The sequence below is a fragment of the Anolis carolinensis genome, chromosome 4 (genome assembly GCF_035594765.1).
Source record: "Anolis carolinensis isolate JA03-04 chromosome 4, rAnoCar3.1.pri, whole genome shotgun sequence".
Lineage (NCBI taxonomy): Eukaryota > Metazoa > Chordata > Lepidosauria > Squamata > Dactyloidae > Anolis > Anolis carolinensis.
This window is the reverse complement of record NC_085844.1, coordinates 96,783,944-96,798,264: the sequence shown is the minus strand read 5'-3', so window position 1 is coordinate 96,798,264 and position 14,321 is coordinate 96,783,944. Positions and strand designations below refer to the sequence as shown.

General features: G+C 42.4%; 1 long non-coding RNA gene across 1 annotated transcript; it reads left to right on the top strand.

Moving 5' to 3' along the window:
* Positions 1-1,255: 1,255 nt before the first annotated feature.
* On the top strand, positions 1,256-3,596 carry LOC134299028 (uncharacterized). Its single transcript, XR_010006189.1, has 2 exons — positions 1,256-1,685; positions 3,226-3,596. It is a non-coding gene; the product is annotated as an uncharacterized LOC134299028 (long non-coding RNA).
* The last annotated feature ends 10,725 nt before the right edge of the window (positions 3,597-14,321 follow it).

Genomic DNA, 14,321 nt, shown 5'->3' with positions numbered 1-14,321 from the left:
ATACTTAGGGGAATGGTTTAAAACAGTGATAGCAGTGCCAGAGCAATTATTGAACCAAGAAAAGAAAGAGAGTAAGTGGCAGAGGAAACTCCTTCCAGCATGAAAACAAGCAATGTGCATTATAACACCTTAAATACCCAAAGTGTGTGTGGGTGGTTATGGTTGCCAAGTTAATACTATGGCTCTTAAAATATGCAACAATCACTACCATTGTTCACATCTCCAACCATTACTCCATGCCCTTGTCTAGCGTGTAGATTTTATATAGCTGGTGGACAGCTGCCAGGGTATGCATTTATGTAGAACACCTGATGAATCCGTCATCTAAATGCTGCAGAAGGAAATTGAATGTTCTAACTACTCTGGGAAGGCTTTTGATGTTATACCTCAAAAGACTTTTATGTTCCTAATAGGTCCGTCCCTATCAAGATAAAAATGGGAGTCAGTTAAGAAAAAAAACCTGTTTTTCTACTAGCTGCAGTTTGACCTGTGATTGACAAGCCAATCTACAGTTGAGTAAAGAAGGGGTCCCCAATGTGCATGGAAAACAATTGTTTCCTTCAGGCTGAACATACCATATTTCCCCATCAAAGGTGCATAACAAATACATATCCATCCATCCCACCTCCTTTTGACATCTAGCCATTACTTTGCTAGTACAAACGCCATGAAACATAGGTGAAATGTTCTTTTGGAGTTATACACCAGTTAGTCTTTATGTTAGGAACCTTTCATGCAGCTCTTAATGGTTTCTCGTCCATGGACCATTAAGGTTTATACTGCCTTAAAAACAATTCTACTGTGATCATCTGAATCTATGCCATGTCCTTCATTTTTTGTAGTTTGTAGTTCTTAGACTCTTTCTTTTAGGCTGGATCTACACTGCCCTTTATCCCAGGATCTGATCCTAGATTATCTGAGGGTCCTACCACACTGTCCCTATATCCCAGTATTTGATTCCAGATTATCTGTTTACCCCAGGTTATCTGGCAGTGGGGACTCATATATTCCAGTTTAAAGCAGATACTCTGGAATTCAATCCTGGGATAAATTACAATGTGGAAGGGCCCTACTTTGAACTGGATTATATAAGTCCACACTGTCATATAATCTGGGATAAATAGATGATGTGGGATCATATCATGGGATATAGGGCCGTGTAGATCCAGCCTTAGTTAGCTTTGTTTGGTGTTTCATAGTGATTTTGATGGTTTGGCATATTCCATATGTATGTTATATATATATATATATTCCCCATAGTAACCTATGGATGCGAGAGCTGGACTATAAGGAAGGCTGAGCGAAGGAAGATAGACGCTTTTGAACTCTGGTGCTGGAGGAAAATCCTGAGAGTGCCTTGGACCGCAAGAAGATCCAACCAGTCCATCCTCCAGGAAATAATGCCCGACTGCTCATTGGAGGGAAGGATATTAGAGGCAAAGCTGAAGTATTTTGGCCACATCATGAGGAGACAGGAAAGCTTGGAAAAGATCACGATGCTGGGGAAAATGGAAGGAGAAAGGAAGAGAGGCCGACCAAGAGCAAGATGGATGGATGGTATCTTTGAAGTGACTGGGTTGACCTTGAAGGAGCTGGGGGCAGCGACGGCCGACAGGGAGCTCTGGCATGGACTGGTCCATGAGGTCACGAAGAGTTGAAGATGACTAAACGACTGAGCAGCAGCAGTATGTTTTATATTTTACTAGTTTGGGTACCCGGCATTGCTCGGGTTATTTGAAAAAGTCAATTTTTAAATTGTACAAAATGTATAAGGTTGTAGGTGAACTATGACTCACATAATAGGAGCCCCGGTGGGTTAAACCCTTGTGCCGGCAGGACTGATGACTTGAAGGTTGCCTGTTTGAATCCAACCCAGGGAGAGCGCAGATGAGCTCCCTCTATCAGCTCCAGCTCCATTCAGGGACATGAGAGAAGCCTCCCACAAAGATGGTAAAAACATTAAAACATCCAAGCGTCCCCTGGGCAATGTCCTTGCAGATGGCCAGTTCTCTCTCACCAGAAGCAACTTGCAGTTTCTCAAGTTGCTCCTGACATGAAGAAAATCACCCATAATGCCAGGTTAACCTTGATAAACTCCATCAGTACTTACAGTTTGTTATGTTGGGCAAGTGTGCTTTAGATGCATCATTGGTGAGGTTCAGTGTGCTCTCTGGCTGTAGGGTAAATTACAATTCCCACCATTGTGAGTCAGTCACCTCAAATCCATCAGTAGGTTGAGTTAGTCATAGGGGTTCTGTGTGCCAAATTTGGACCAGGTCAATCATCAGTGGAGGTCACAGTTTATCTGATTGTGGGTGAACTACAACTCCCAGATATATGTGTATAGATATAAAAAGTGTTATTTTTGTGTATTTATATATATATATATATATATATATATATATATATATATATATATCTCATATATATCATATATATCATATATATCATATGTAGCATATACACACACAATTGGTCTTCCATGGATTTAGTTGGGAATAGAAAGCTGTGTTTCTTTTGCAAACCTCATCCTCCTTGTGGGAATTGGTGTCAATTTTCCTCCAGACTTTATAGAAAGCCTATCAAGTTGCATGTCTTTCTTGTGTCTAATACAGTAGAGTCTCATTTATCCAAGCTAAACGGGCCGGCAGAAGCTTGGATAAGCGAATATCTTGGATAATAAGGAGGGATTAAAGAAAAGCCTATTAAACATCAAATTAGGTTATGATTTTACAAATTAAACACCAAAACATCAGATTATACAACAAATTTGACAGCAAAAGTAGTTCAATATGCAGTAATGTTATGTTGTAATTACTGTATTTACGAATTTAGTACCAAAATATCATGATATATTGAAAACATTGACTACAAAAATGGCTTGGATAATCCAGAAGCTTGGATAAGCGAGGCTTGGATAAGTGAGACTCTACTGTACTTAAAACTGTTACTTTTAAGATAAATGTTTATAATTATAACAGAGTAGTATCGAATTTCATCATTTAGTCAAAAGTAGATAGTTACTTACAGCATTTGAAAGTAACAATTTACTTTGATCTTTCACTCTTTCTATACATTTTATTTAATTACAAGATTCAAAGAAAATGGAAAGGAGAAAAAAGAGGGGCAGATGACGTCTGATCTTGCCATCAGTCATAAGTACGTACATTAATTAATCATAACTCACTCTTTAACATGCACATACATTCTTTCCTATTCATTCAGCCCTTGTGCCAGCAGGACTACTGACTTGAAGGTTGGGTTGCTGACCTGAAGGTTGCCGATTAGAATCCAACCCAGACAGAACGCGGATGAGCTCTGTCTGTCAGCTCCAACTCCATGCAGGGACATGAGAGAAGCCTCCCACAAAGATGGTAAAAACATCAGACATCCAGGCGTCTCCTGGGCAACGTCCTTGCAGACAGTCAATTCTCTCACACCAGAAGTGATTTGCGGTTTCTCAAGTCTCTCCTGACATGAAAAAAGAAAGCAAAACCAAAAGTAACCAATTTTGTCCTTTTTCTCCCTTAAAAAGTCTACAATGGGCTTTCAGTGTTTTTTTTCCTAAAAAATAAAAATTATCAATTAATCCTTAATCTAAGAAAACAATCCATCTATTACTGCTAGTTCTATCAGTTTCAACTATCTTCTATACCTTTTTCCTATCTATACACTTACCTTTCCCGTATCTTTTACAAAGAAATACATAATGTCTCTCCTAATATCCTATGACAACAATGAATAATTAAAAAATAAATCTTCACTTCACTTCACTTCACTTCACTTTATTTCTTAATTAGTCGCTCTCCACCAGAGTACTCCGAGCGACTTACAATTTAAAATATCATTCCACAATATAAAAAACATTCAACATAAAAACATTCAACCTAAAAACATTCAACAGTGACTATTTGGCAATTAGATCTGATTTACTTAAATGCACAACTAAACAGCCAAGTCTTGAGCGCTTTTACAAAAGGTCGCAACTCCGACATTGCTCTAAGATATGGAGGCAATGAGTTCCACAGAATTGGAGCATAGATCGAAAAGGCTCTACGCCTTGTAGCTTCCAGGCGTACCTCCCTCTCTCACCTGTAACCATCAGATGAATTCAACTTCTTTAACCACATTAATCCAATTTATCTCATCTCTGCAAATATTGCTGATTCTGGATCCGGTTTGAGGCCACCCTCCTAGTTAATGGAATCACCTTACTCCTGCCAACCTTGTTCCAGACATGCCAGTCTAATCATCCACTGAGATTTGATTCCAGACTATCCCAGGATGCCAAAATCCATGGATGGGCCCTCCCTATCTTCGTGATTCCATCTCCCTTTACAAACCAGCACGGGCTCTGAGATCTTCCGGGGAGGCCCTCCTCTCGTTCCCGCCACTGGCACAAGCGCAGCTTGTGGGGATAAGGGAGAGGGTCTTCTCAGTGGTGACTCCCCAAATCTGGAACACCCTTCCCAGAGAGATCAGACAAGCCCCTACACCAGGGGTCCTCAAACTTTTTAAGTGGAGGGCAGATTCACAGTCCCACAGACTGTTGGGGGGGGCAGACTATGATAAAATAGTCCAAAATTAGGATTGTTTTTGTGTGCCTTCAAGTTATTTCAGACTTAGGTCAACCCTAAGTCTAAAGTTTAGGACAGAGGCCAGGTAAGTGACCTTGGAGGGCCGCATCTGGCTCATGGGCCTTAGTTTGGTGACCCCTGATCTGGACGATCTCATAAGACCATAGGTAAGCAAAGAGACCTCCAAAGAACATCTAGATGGTCTCATTAGATCATCGGTAAGGAAAGGGACCCTCAAAGGCCATATAGATGGTTTCATAAGACCATAGGTAAGGAAAGGGGGCCCCAAAGACCATCCAGATGGATTCATAAGACCATAGGTAAGGAAAGGGGGCCCCAAAGGCCATCAAGACAAACTCATAAAACCATAGGTAAGGGACCCTCAAAGGCCATCTAGATGGTCTCATATGACCATAGGTAAGGAAAGTGACCTCCAAAAGCCATCTAGATGGTCTCATAAGGCCATAGCTAAGCAAAGAGATCTTCAAAGACCATCTAGATGATCTCATAAGGCCATAAGTAAACAAAGAGACCTCCAAAGACCAGGTAGACTTAGGTCAACCCTATGTCTAAAGTTTAGAACAGGGGCCAGGTCAATGACCTTGGAGGACCGCATCCGGCCCACGGGTCTTAGTTTGGGGACCCCTGCCCTACACTATCCTCTTTCTGCAGGGATCTGAAAACTTGGTGGTTCCTGCAGATTTTTGAGCAGGCTTAGTCCTAGCCCACCCCCACCCCCCCCGGATTGTTAACTAGGACCTCGCTCAGCACTTTACCCACTTCTCTATAATATTCTGTTGCACTTTATAGTTGGCCTTGCCCACTCTGAAGCCCTGGTCATTATATTTGGCCCCGCTAATGGAGCACTTTGTAACTGTTTTTTATTTATTTTTGTGGTTGTTTTGAATTGTATGTTCTTGTTTCATGTTTATTATTATTTATTATATTTAATTTGTTATATGGCTTCTTTACTATGTTGGAAACCGCCCTGAGTCCTCTTGAGGAGGTAAGGTGGTATATAAATACATTTTTATTATTTTATTATTATTATGTTCAAGTCCTATGATATGCAAGAGCAAAATAAAGATTGCTTTTTGCATTTTTGGGGGGGAGGGTATTTACATGCTGGTGCTGCAGAATCTATGGATATAGAGGTTAACTGTATTCAAATTCCCTCAGAAGACTCTTTAACCCTTTATTCACCACACTCCTGAGCCACAATCAGTTACCTTTGGAGATTAATGATTGGTTTCGATATCACCAATTGTATGAAAGATATAAAAAAGATATGAGGGTAGGTTTCGCAACTAAAAAATCAGAACTGGAAAGAATATGGGAAAAGGGAAACAAAGGGTTAATCTCCAGATTATACAAATACATATTAAGTTACAATATGAAGGATAACACAGTCAAGACAGTAATGATATCCTGGGACAAGGACCTAGGTAGGCCAATAGAATTGGATAGCTGGGAGTACCTATGGAACAAAGAATTCAAATTCACAATATCTGGATCAATTAGGGAGAATCAATATAAAATGTTTTATAGATGTTACATCACCCCAGCAACATTGGCAAAAATAGACAAATCACAACAAGGTATTTGCTGGAGGTGTAGGAAACAGAAAGGGACTTTCATCCATATGTGGTGGACTTGTGCGACCATACAGGCATTTTGGAACAAGGTAATTAAAGAGACAAATAAAATGCTACATAATAAGATTTTAAAAAGCCCAAGATTGTGTCTATTAGGTTTACATAGAGAAAACAATAACCAAAAGGACCAAGAAATATACCAATATAGCTTTGCCGCAGCAAGATTGACCATAGCCAAAGACTAGAAAGGAGAAAAAGGTTTAACTAAAAAGGATTGGAGGGAAAGAATGCGGGAATATATGCTAATGGCCAAACTTACCAATAATAGGAGGAACAAAAGTAATGAGGACTTTTTAGAAACATGGAAGTTGGTCATAGCATATCTGAATAGAGAGTCAGTAATATAGAGGAGTTCCATTTAGGGTTACTATTAACAAGGATAGATAAATTGGCTTAAAGGCTTCATAGTGCTTCAGGGTTGGAAGTCATGGTGAAGGGTGCATGGGTGGGGAAGGGGTTTTAGTTTGTGTGGGATTAAAAAAAAATTTTTTTTTAAAAAAAGAAAATGGAGACATCACAAACCACTTTTCCTTTGAAAGGCTCCTGACTCCAGACACCACACTGCTCAAATGGTCACCCAGTAAGATTTTTTAAAATTTTTATATCCCTCCACCATATCCCCAAGGGGACTCGGGGCGGCTTACATGGGGCACGGCCCACAACACAGTTAAAATAAAAATAAAATTACATAAAAAGCAATTCACAAAGCAATTGTCCCCTTGGCAATGTCCTTACAGATGGCCAATTCTCTCACACCAGAAACGACTTGCAGTTCTCAGGTTGCTCCTGACACGAAAAAAAAAGCTCTACCTGGAAGACATATTTCTCAACAATGGCAAATAATAATTAATAATTTTATTTTTGTACCCCGCCACCATCTCCCTAGAGGGACTCGGGGCGGCTCACAGATATAAAACCAGCATACAGTGATATCAAATATAAATATCAAATACAAAAACACACAAATAAATTTAAAAGGCATTAAAAAGAAATCACAATCATTATAAAACACATGAAAAACACAGCAATAAAAACATAACATGAGTTGGGCAAAGTGCACTGAGTGAAACTTGTAAACAAGAAGGAAGTTACGGTGCTACAAGGTCATGGGAAGAGCCTTAAACTGGGGTGAACTCTGAGGCTATGTCAAGGAGTTAACCAGCAGGTACAACTGGTCAGAAGAAACCGCTAGTACAAGGGTTTAGCATACAGTGGGTGGTACTTCTTCAAATATACATACCTTTGATGTGTACAAGATTCCAGCAGACAAATGTGGGAGCAAATAATGCAAATACTAATTATGCAAAATCACTTCTCCTATGTAGTTCCACCATTTCTCCCCCTTTCAAGTTAATACCCTTAAGTGGGTTTTCTTGCCCAAGGGCCCCAGTAACTCTGGAGCTAGCCTCAATTGAGTGATCACATTTTTCCGGCACAAGCTATGGAATTTGAAGAGGCACACAAAGAGGGTGAAAGAGAGAAATGTGTCAAAAGGAAGGCGCATCAAGCCAACCTTTGTTGGGATCGCCTTCCACCTGGAAATCAATGTCCTTACTGTAAAATAACATGTGGATCAACAATAGGCCTCTACAGTCACCTACGGGAGCCTCCGGTGACGTAGTGGACTAAAGCCTCATGACCTGAAGGTTGGGTTGCTGACCTGAAGGCTGCCAGGTTCGAATCCCTCCCAGGGAGAGCACGGATGAGCTCCCTCTATCAGCTCCAGCTCCATGCGGGGACATGAAAGAAGCCTCCCACAAGGATGGTAAAAGCTTTAAAACATCCGGGCGTCCCCTGGGCAACGTCCTTGCAGACGGCCAATTCTCTCACATCAGAAGCGACTCAAGTTGCTCCTGACACACACAAAAAAGTCACCTACGGATCTACTGCCAAGACCCCACACTTAAAAGGCAATCATACTCAGTCACAAGTCATGGGGAATCCCTGGTGGCACAGCGTGTTAAACTGCTGAGCTGCTGAACTTGTGGACTGAAAGGTTGCAGTTCGAATCCGGGGAACGGAGTGAGCGCCCGCTGTTATCCCCAGCTTCTGGCAACCTAGCAGTTTGAAAACATGCAAATGTGAGTCAATCAATAGGTACCGCTCTGTTGGGAAGGCAACGGCACTCCATGCAATCATGCCGACCACATGACCTTGGAGGTGTCTATGGACAACGCCAGCTCTTTGACTTAGAAATGGAGATGAGCACCAACCCCCAGAGTTGGACATGACTGGACTTAATGTCAGGGGGAAGCCTTTACCTTTACCTACCCACAAGTCATAGCCTGTGATGATGATTTCTGGCACAGTTTGGAAATTATATTGGCCATACTGATTGGGAGTTTCTGAGAGCTACAGTCCAGAAAAGTAACTTTTCCACGATCTGGTTTTGGGCAAAGTTTGTAGGACATTTCCATATTTGAAAACAAAAAGTGGTAAAAATACTCTGAGGCTCCAAAATATAGTTTTCATCTGCTTTCAGACAGAGGGAAGTGACATAGGAAGAGGATGAAATGGAAATGCAGCAAATCGTCTTCTGCCACTCTGATTGCCTAAGTTTTCAAGAGGGAAACAAATAGAAGTTGTAGGCTTTGATGAAGTTGCACACAGCATGCATTGTGATGGACTCTGGAAAAAAATGTCAATAATATAATCTATAAATGTGCTTGGCTGTAATTACCAGTCACAGGAACATGGAAACAAAAAAAAAATAGAAGCTGATTATAGAAACAAACATTGCCAGTCACCTGCAGCAAATGTAAGCAGATATAACCACTAAGACATTTTTTTTATTTTAAAGTTATTTATTGGATTTTATGGGTTATTTTTCCGGGTAACTGAATTCATGTTTGGACTCTGGATACATCTTCATATCTACATCCAGACTACTTACGAGCCAAGCAGGGGATGCCTTCCCTTTCCATTTCAAGGATACCCCCTCCCCAGTTGGTTGCATGCGCAGTTATAAGATACACTAGAGACTTAATGCTGGTTAAGTGAAGATTATGTAATCCCAGAAAACTCTAAGATCAAATTCTATGGAAGCTGTTGGCAGGACTAATCCTACCATTCAACAGAGTGAGACTGTGGGCCCTTCCAGACAGGCCCTATATCCCAGGATCTGATCCCAGGTTTTCTGTTTATCCCAGATTATCTGGCAGTGCGGACTCATATAAAGACTTTCTGTATATATTTCAGATTTCAATATCAATGTCAAAAATATGTAGTATGATTTTACGTAGGATTTGTGCTACATTAGAACAGTAAAGACAAATATCACTTAAATAAAATAAACATTAAATAGTAAATAATAAAAAATAACATAAAAATAAAGTGTAAACACTAAGCTAATCTGGGAATCTGTTATTGCAAAACAGCCAATGAAGTGGTTTAAAACCAGTATAAAAAAAGATTAGGACTAAGTATGTTCCAGTCTACTTGGAATACACGAAGCTCATTCCAGAAGCGTGTTTAAGAACTGGTACAAGAATCCAGAAGAGCCTTTAAAGCAGAAAACCTGGGATCAGATCCTGAGATACAGAGCCTGTATGGAAGGGCCCCATGGCTCATGCAACGGTTGATGAAAACCAAAATGATGAACCCTGTAGAGAGGAATTATGGAGCCTGTGTTGACTTTATTCCTAGTTTCAGAGTATCTTTCATTTAACCACCTGGTAAAAAAGGTAAAGGTAAAGGAAGGTTTCCCCTGACGTTAAGTCCAGTCATGTCTGACTCTGAGGGTTGGTGCTCATCTCCATTTCTAAGCCGAAGAGCCGGCGTTGTCCATAGACACCTCTAAGGTCATGTGGCCGGCATGACTGCATGGAGCGCCGTTACCTTCCTGCCGGAGCGGTACCTATTGATCTACTCACATTGGCATGTTTTCGAACTGCTAGGTTGGCAGAAGCTGGAGCTAACAGCGGGCGCTCATTCTGCTCCCGGGATTTGAACCTGCGGCCTTTCGGTCTGCAAGTTCAGCAGCTCAGTGCTTTAACACACTTTGCCACCGGGCACAATTACCATACACACTTCAGACCTCAGGGGACAGCTACATCTTAGCATAATCCCTTCATAATACCCTGGGAAGACACATGATATAGTGGGCTTATGAAAGAGCTACTGGGTCTTTTCCTGTTTTTCCTATTTATTTATTTATTTATTTATTTATTTATTTACAATATTTATATTCCACCCTTCTCACCCTGAAGGGGACTCAGGAGGGATCACAATGTACACATACATGGCAAACATTCAATGCCATATGAACATAGAGACAGAGACAAAAACAAAAACGCAGAGGCAATTTAACATTCTCCAGCTTCTCGCTTCCTGAGGGGATGCTCGATTCCGGCCACAGAGGAAGCAGCTGCTTCATCATCCACTGTGACATCTTGATGGATACTTCCTCATTCCAAACGTCAGCTGGACGATTTTTATGGTGTCGTAAATTAGTTAAATTAGCCTCCCCGCAAAGCGGTACCTAAATTCCTACTTGATAGATGCTACTATCTTTCGGTCGCTTAGGTCAACAACGAGCAGGGGCTTTTTTTTAATGGTCGGGTTTTTCCTAATATGATCTGATTTTATTTCTGGGAATGTTGAAACTGCCAACACCCTGAGCACCCTTTTCTTTACCTGACTGGCACTCATTGCATTAACCAGAGCTGAGATATCAAAATCCATTTCAGCCCATTATCTCTTCCCCACTGCATTCCTTTCTGCTTGTGCCCCTCTCCTGGGTGGTTTAATAAACAGACATAAACCTTTAAAATAATCCAATGACAATTTATTAAATTTCCTGCCATGAAATTGGGACCAACCAACAATAACATCAGGTGGAGCTTTGGATCTATCAGAAAGTGGATCCTAGCCAGCAGCATTTCAGACCAACTGGAAACCAGGGTGGCAGTTTAGAATAGCTGTCAAAGTGCTATAAATAAACTTGTATTTCACAAAATTTATTTATTTATTTATTTATTTACAATATTTATATTTCGCCCTTCTCACCCCGAAGGGGACTCAGGGCAGATCACATTGCACATATAAGGCAAACATTCAATGCCATAACATAGAACAGAGACAGAGACAGATGCAGGCACAGGCAGGCCTCGAACTCATGACTTCTTGGTTAGAGTGATTTGTTGCAGCTGGCTGCTAACCAGCCTGCGCCACAGCAGATTTTTGGAGCACTGTCTTTTCTGACACCCTCTTTGGCAATTGAGAATAAAACCTCTGATCATTGCTTTCAACACATCTGTGTCCCATTCAGTTCTTCGGAGCTAGACATGATGGGCCCAGAAACCACAATCCATGTGGTAGCTGAAATCACATAATATAACAACCAGGTTACTAGATATTTTGTTTTCCTTGCTGTATTTTTACTATCTGAGAAGAGGAGAACTTCTGGGATTTTCTGTTTAATGTGCCAAAATAACCTGTCTGTCTCAAGATGCTGTATACTTTGATGCGAATAGGAAAGGTGGTATTTGATGCTCTGACTTCCTCAATAAAACATCTAAGATGAGCTCTCACTATTGATTGCCGATGTCTAGCAGAGATATCCATGGTTTTATAAAACTATGGGACTCAGGCTTCTGACTGACACAAAGCAAAAATATATAGTAGGATCTCCACTTTCATGGGGAGCAAAATTGTAAACACAAAAAACATTATTAATATTTTTACCCGACAGAACAGCTCTCCAAATGTTGACTATAGAATTGCACTGGAGGATCTAAAAATGCCAAGGGAAATGTTCTCTCTAGGAATCGATGTCTTCCTCCACAACTCTGTGGTCACCTTCCTGTAATGTATGGAAAATGTAGATTTTTTTGTGGCTCTAGATGCCTTGATGGTCCAGATTTTGCTCCAAACACCCCAAGGAAGTGTGTGTATGGGGAGGGAGGGAGGCTATTATAGACAAAGGAAAACCGCTTTACCCAACACTCAATGACCTAGAAGTTGACTTCCATGTCACCTCCTTTTGGAGAGAAGGCCCACAGAGACAAAAACATGATGAAATTGTCCCTTGACCTCTGGGACACATTGTGAGCTATAAATAGTTTTCCCACCACGTTTTGGGGGGCTGTATGCCATATTCCTAAAGTCCTATGGAGGGATCAATGTAGCACTCTTCCCATTATTGCCCATTTCTGAATTTATCTTTCTTTTCAGCTGAGAACATCTTTCTCACCCTGAGAAAGTTTAAATAAATACGTACATGTTTATGTGATGTCTTTCCCTCACTTCTTTAGTCACATTATTATTGCTGTTACTACAGTTCATTAGGTTTCTTCCCACGGTGTTTCTAAATTTTACTCATTTTTTTGCTTAGCACCTCATCCTTTCTTACCACGATTGCAGCAATGTTATGTGAAGTCTTCCTGCTTCTCAACTTGTATTTGTGTCTTCTGTTCCTACACTTCATTTTGTTTTTCTTTCCTCATATTGAATGATGTGATACCTCTAGATCAGGCGATGGGCCAAAGGCACATTAGAATCTACTAGTAGATCTTAGCCGATCAAGTACATTAGCGGAAATCTTCAACTCTCTATTATTTAATGGTTAAAATGAAAGCATGCAGTCTCATGCATTTTTACTTGCCTGGGATCTATAAATAAGTTATCTTATCTCTGAGGGTAATTTACATTCTTCAGGTTTGTCGTGGGACTTTGCTTAACAGTGCTCACACAATTCCAAAAATTGCAAACAAAAAAACCATCTGTTGTCGAAGGTTTTCATGGCTGGAATCACAAGGTGGTTGTATGTTTTCCGGGCTGTATGGCCATGTTCCAGAAGTATTCTCTCCTGATATTTTGCCCACATCTATGGCAGACAACCTCTGAGGATGCCTGCCATAGATGTGGGTGAAACGTCAGGAGAGAATACTTCTGGAACATGGCCATACAGCCCGGAAAACATACAACCACCAAAAAACCATCTGTGCAAGAGTTGGCCTTTTAACTTCATCCCTTTCCATATCCAATAAGGTAGTATTGCATCTTTCCTATGATGATAGGATTATATATTTCTGAGGTCCAGAAGCTATAAGTATGCAATAGTTAACAAAGCAGGTGTGTTTCTGGGCTTTATTTCTTCAACTAAAATTAATGTACAAAGAATAGCAATAGATTCCTATGCCACTGTAAAGAAGGGCAATTCAACCCATTTCAGGAATGCATTTATTCAAAACTAGCAAATATACACATGCAGGACCGGCCCAAGGGAATCTTCAGGGGTACGCAAAAAAATTTTTGCGCCCCACCCCACCGCGCCGCGGGAGGCGTGGTCAGATCTGGCCCCGCCTCCCACACCACGCGCGGGTGTCCTGACCCCGCCCCACGGCATCTGGCCCCGCCTCCTACGCTGCGTGCGGGTGCCCTGACCCCGCCCCCCACAGCGGGAAGCGGGGCCAGCCACGCCTCCCTCGGCGGGCACCCTGTCCCAGCCAAGCTGCAGCGGGCGTGCGCTGCGGCTTGGCTGGGACAGGGTGCCCGCCGCGGGAAGCAGGGCCGGCCATGCCTCCCGCGGCAGGCACCCTGTCCCAGCCAAGCTGCAGCGGGCGTGCGCTGCGGGAGGCGTGGCCGGCCACACCTCCCGCAGCGCACGCCCGCTGCAGCTTGGCTGGGACAGGGTGCCCAACGCGGGAAGCGGGGCTGGCCACGCCTCCCGCGGTGGGCACCCTGTCCCAGCCAAGCTGCAGCGGGCGTGCGCTGCGGGAGGCGTGGCCAGCCCTGCTTCCCGCGGCGGGCACCCTGTCCCTACGGCAGTCGCTGCAGGAGGCGGGGCCAGACTTGACCACGCCTCCCGCGTCGCGCGGCCATGCCTCCCACAGCCCACAGGCAGGGCCAGGGCGCCGGAGGCGGGGCCAAGTGTGGCCACGCCTTTCAGGGGCTCGATAGCGCCCCTGGGAACATGGCGCCCAACACGGGGGCGTGGCTAGCGTCCCGTGTTGGGCCGGGCCTGTACACATGTGAAATGAAACAATATCGTAGACCTGGCTAAAGTAAACAAAAACATTCTGAATCATTCACAGACCACTTGAAGGTTTCTTCCCAAATGGATCCAGCAATCATTTTCTTTCAGCAG